Source organism: Quercus lobata, chromosome 8, assembly GCF_001633185.2.
Source record: "Quercus lobata isolate SW786 chromosome 8, ValleyOak3.0 Primary Assembly, whole genome shotgun sequence".
Taxonomy (NCBI): Eukaryota; Viridiplantae; Streptophyta; class Magnoliopsida; order Fagales; family Fagaceae; genus Quercus; species Quercus lobata.
The window spans coordinates 42546068-42551064 of record NC_044911.1 but is presented as its reverse complement, the minus strand read 5'-3'; the positions used below and the strand labels follow the sequence as shown (position 1 = coordinate 42551064).

The window sequence follows — 4997 nt, the reverse complement described above, 5'->3', positions numbered from 1 at the left end:
CTCTATTTCCTTTATCAACCCTTTCGAGAGCTTGAAACAAGACATGGTGTATGTTGGGATTGCCTGAACAACTGCCTCAATGAGGATTTCATGCCCCACTTGCAACAATAATTTCTCCTTCCAACCCTTGAGCTTCTTCCAAATTCTTTCTTTTATTATGCTAAAAGATTTCTTCTTTGCTCAACCAATCAATGACGGGAGACCCAAGTATTGTTCAAATCTTTGGACTGATGGGACACCCAAGAAATTTTTGATAGCTTCCTGTGTTTGAGGCAAAGTATTAGTGTAACACCCCAACCTAATTTCATAATTAATTTTATGGGTTTATATGCATGTCATTATCTTAATTACTTTTAAGTGCATGAAACTTTGATATTGTGATATTATAGAACATATATGCTCTTTTAAGGTGATGGATATAACTTTATAAAGGTAAGGATATATATAAATATATATATATATATATATATATATATATATATAAGCAAAGTGATATTATTTTTTGTAGAAAAGTGAGTGTGAACTCAAGAAAGTTGAAAAAGTGGGGAAAAAGGGGGTGTGATTTTTCTTCCCTAGCCTTCCACGTATCCCACCCCAATTGTCCACATCTCTTATCTTCTTTGGCTGCCCCAAAAGTCTTCTCCTTATCCTATTTTCTTGGTTGCATCAGACCAAAAAGTCCAGCCCTCTTTCCCTACTCCTTTTTCTTTGTTTTTGTTTTCTTCTCTCTTTGCTCTTACACGGCAGCCTTCTCTCTCTCACCAAAACAAAATATCCCTCTCTAAAGAAGAAATTAAAGGGTTAACACTAAAATTTCAACTTCAAATTTTTGGGGGTAAGTAATCAAAACTTCCTTTGTTTATTTCTACTTCTTTATCCTCTATCCTGATTTTAGAGGCTGAACTATGATTCTGTTTTAGTGATTTAAAAGTTTAATGATATTCTGATCAATTGAATGCTTATTAACATATTTTAATATGTATACTATAGGTATAAAAATACCCAAATGAAATTAAGACCTATTGCTATTTGTTGATGATTTTGTAAGAATGTGTACTGAAACTGTCTTTGTGACAGATTTGATGTTTACAACAAGAAAAATATGTATTAAATCATATTTTGTTTAGGATGCTAGGAGTAGTTTTTATGAATTCTAAGACACGCATGGTTGTTATAGAAGTGGTCTCACAGCATTTGGATGAATATAAAAATAATGGTTTAATTTGTAAGTTGCAAGAAATTCTGTCAGGACAGATTTGACTATACTGTCTTGTGTGATTTTTAGTAAATCATGGGTTTATGCTTTGACTTCTAAATTTTTATGGTATATACTGAACATACAGGGGAGTAGTTCTGTAAAATTTCATGACAATTGGGTGTGTGTGGACAGCCCATTTGTATTTTACAAATGGAGTTTACGCTGCTGAAATGAGCAGTGAACAACATATGCTACATCTGACTTTGTGGATTTAATTCTCAAGTTAAGGTGTATGTTTTGAGTTATAATTTAATACACCCATCCTTTGGTATGTTTGGAGCATATATAAATTTTATGAGTTGGTTTCTTTATGGTTTGGGTGCATAATGTGTTTGATGATTGTATCATATGCTTTGGGGAACTTTATGTGATGGGAATTAAGATTTTCTTGAGTTTGAGAGTTAGGTTGTGATTGAGGTATAAGTTTATATATTAAGAAGAGTTTGTCCGTAATAAGTTTTGGTTTTTCATTTAGGTGGTGAGAACGAGAACACAGACACTTGAGCTCCTCTTGTATAATCTCTCGCGCCTTCTGTTTTCAGGTAAGGGACTTGTGACATATGCTTTTGATAAGTATAAAAATTATTTAGAAAAATATTATGCATTAAAACTTTTAATTAGAGATATTACATATATGCATGATTTAAGTAAAATATGTGTTCATGAGTTATTCAATCTTATATACATAATAATTTTAGCATATTGATACTATTATTTATATCACGAACATAATATTTAAGAATGAAGTGGATATGCTACTGTGGTGAAACAATTATGTAAAAGCAAAGTTATCAGAAAAATATAGTTTTCGGTTATTCCATTGTTATGATCTGAACTCAGCCAGTAGGAGTTATAGTACTGGTATTTCCATGGAGATTCTAATTGGTCATTAAAAGTGGGACTGGCTCTGATGTACCCAACCTTGTCAGTAACAGCCAACTTGTGGAGGATGTCAACCTACCCCTATGGTTGAAAGTATGTATTATGATATGATTTCGGAATTACCTGGCATTGTGGGGAATGTTGGATGCCTGGCACTCTGTGTTGGAAGCCTCCCAAAGTAGTGACAAACTTACAATTGAATTAACTAATATGTATTATAAATGAGGTATAAAGCTATTTGAAAATTATAAGAAAAGTATAATAATAAGAAAGGTATATTGAATGTGTTATAAGTCGGATGAAAAGTTATGATAAAGTATTTGATAGTCTGTTTAAAGATAAGATTACTGAATTATATTTCTTTATTATATGAAAGGAAAATGAAGTATTCTCATCTAAAAGCTCTTAAGTTATTTTTAAGAACAATATGAACAGTATAAAGACTATTTTATCAAATCTGGCATATCCATAAACTATTTGATTTACATGCATTCTTATTAAGGGCCCATGGAGCTTTAAAACCTTACTGGGCTTCGTAGCTCACCCTATTATATTTCAATGCACAGGTTCTTCCTGGAAGCAGCAAGAGTATTAGAGGTGGCAAGGATTTTGTGTTTTCTCGTTTGTTAGAATGTAGAGTTTTGTTGTATAGCAGTTAGTTGTTTTGTTGTATAGAAGGAATCAAGATGTACTTGATCCTTTGAGCACAGATGTAATTCGATACCTTAGCTTGTTGTGAACCCCAATTGTATGTCTTTGGGGTTAGGTTTGTAATAAGAGTTTTGCTAAACGTTTAGCTATGTAATATTTACACGAATACCTTAAGTTTCAGCTAGGTGGTATTTTTCCAAGTTTGAAGGAAATGAAATTTCAAGGTTTCCATCATATTTGTATATTTTGGCTTTTATGCAAGAAAATAAGCAGGAATTCAAAAAAAAAAAAAAAATTCTTGATAAGCACCTTCAATTTAGGTTGGTTCGTGTTAGTATTGAGGTAAACTTGATATTAACATGCCGGTCATGCACTAAACTTTGAAGTACAGGTTTGGGTCGTGACAATTAGTGCTAAAAAATATGTTCGCCTTACCCCTATTAATACTTTGACCCGAAGCTTGTTCATAACTGTAGAGGATTGATTGGATTTTAATGCACTCAGAGACGAAAGCTCTACAGAAAACTAGGTTGTCATCGGCGAACAACAAATGAGAAATCTGAGGTCCAGCAAGACAAAGAGAGACCATTGATATCACCCTTCCCTTCAGCTTTTCTAAATAGGGCATGAAGACCTTCAATCACTAATAAGAATAAGTATGGTGACAGGGGATCACCCTGGTATAGTCCTCTGATAAGAGAGATAAGGCCGTGTGGTTGACCGTTAAGCATTATCGAGTAAGATACAAATCGGATACATGCAAAAATTAGTTGGATCCATTTTGAATTGAAACCCAATTTTCGCATTATCTATTCAAGGAAATTTCATTCAACTCTATCATAGGCTTTTCTCATATTGAGCTTCAACGCCATGTAACCCATTTTGCCAAACCTTTTTGCCTTCAAGTAGTGGAGTGTTTCATGAGCTATAAATATGTTGTCAGTAATTGGCCTCTCAGACATGAATGCACTTTGAGTCTCTAAAATCAACTGAGGAAGGAGGGGTTTCAGGGGATTTGCCAACACCTTTGCAATGATTTTATATAGCACATTGCTCAAACTAATAGGTCGAAAATCTGTTACCTTTCTTGGACTCTGTATTTTAGGAATAAGAGTTAGATAGGTACGGTTTAGGTCCTTAGGGATTGTACCTGAATTCAGAGCAGATAAGACTGCCTTTGTGACCTCTACTCCCACTTTGTTCTAGAATTTTTTATAAAAAAAATGGAGGGAAACCATTTGGTCCTAGGGCCGTGTCTGCATCCATTTGTTTTAAAGCAAACTTGGCTTCCTCTGGCTCAAAATGGTCTAAGCAAGTCTTAGTTCATAGCCCTTGAAACCCTTGGTAACTCCCCCTCGATCACTGGCTCAAAGACACTGGGATTTGTTGAAGTAAACAGAGAGGAAAAATAAGAAATTAACATGCTATCGACTTGATTCTCATCTTCAATTCAATCCCCATGCTCATTCTCCAAGCCTGATATAAGATTTCTTTTGTTCCTTTCCGTTGCTCGGCAATGAAAATACTTCGTATTTAAGTCACCATGCTTTAACCAATCAACCTTAGAACGTTGATTCCATATACACTCCTCCATATCCAAGAGTTTCTTAATGTCGTCAGTGAGAACCTGTAGACGGTCATGCCCTCTTCCAACCATAGATGTAGCCTCTGCCTCGACTAACTCTTTCCTTTTTTGGGCTAAAGTTTGATGAATATTCCCAAAAACATTTTTATTCCACAAATGTAGTTGAGCTTGGAAATTTTCAACTTTTTGAATAACTTTCCCCGTTTAATCACCCAAAGCATCCTCATCCTAAGCCGAATGTACAACTCCTTCACATCTCTCATCCTTAAGCCACATGGCCTCAAGCCAAAAAGGTTTTTGAGGTCGATAGAAACGTGTCCGAATATCATCAGAACACAACCAAATTGGTTTATGATCAGAGGACTAACCTGATAAATGATGGAGACAAACCATTGGGAATTTTAACAACCAGTCCGATGTCACTAAGGCTCTATCCAACCTGACCCAGACCACTTGACTATTAAACCTTCTATTGCACCATGTAAAAGGCAGACTCGAGAACCCCAGGTCCTTCAACCCACAAACATCCAATCAATCTCTAAAATTTTGCATTTGATTCTCTGGCCTAATTGCCCCACCCGATTTCTCCCCTAGCTTTGTAATCTCATTAAAATCCCTTAT

At 34.9% G+C, this 4997-nt stretch overlaps 1 long non-coding RNA gene across 1 annotated transcript; it reads left to right on the top strand.

The window, feature by feature from the left end:
• The first annotated feature begins 600 nt into the window (after positions 1-600).
• Positions 601-3012, top strand: LOC115958269. The gene is made up of 3 exons (XR_004084495.1): positions 601-835; positions 1734-1800; positions 2707-3012. It is a non-coding gene; the product is annotated as an uncharacterized LOC115958269 (long non-coding RNA).
• The last annotated feature ends 1985 nt before the right edge of the window (positions 3013-4997 follow it).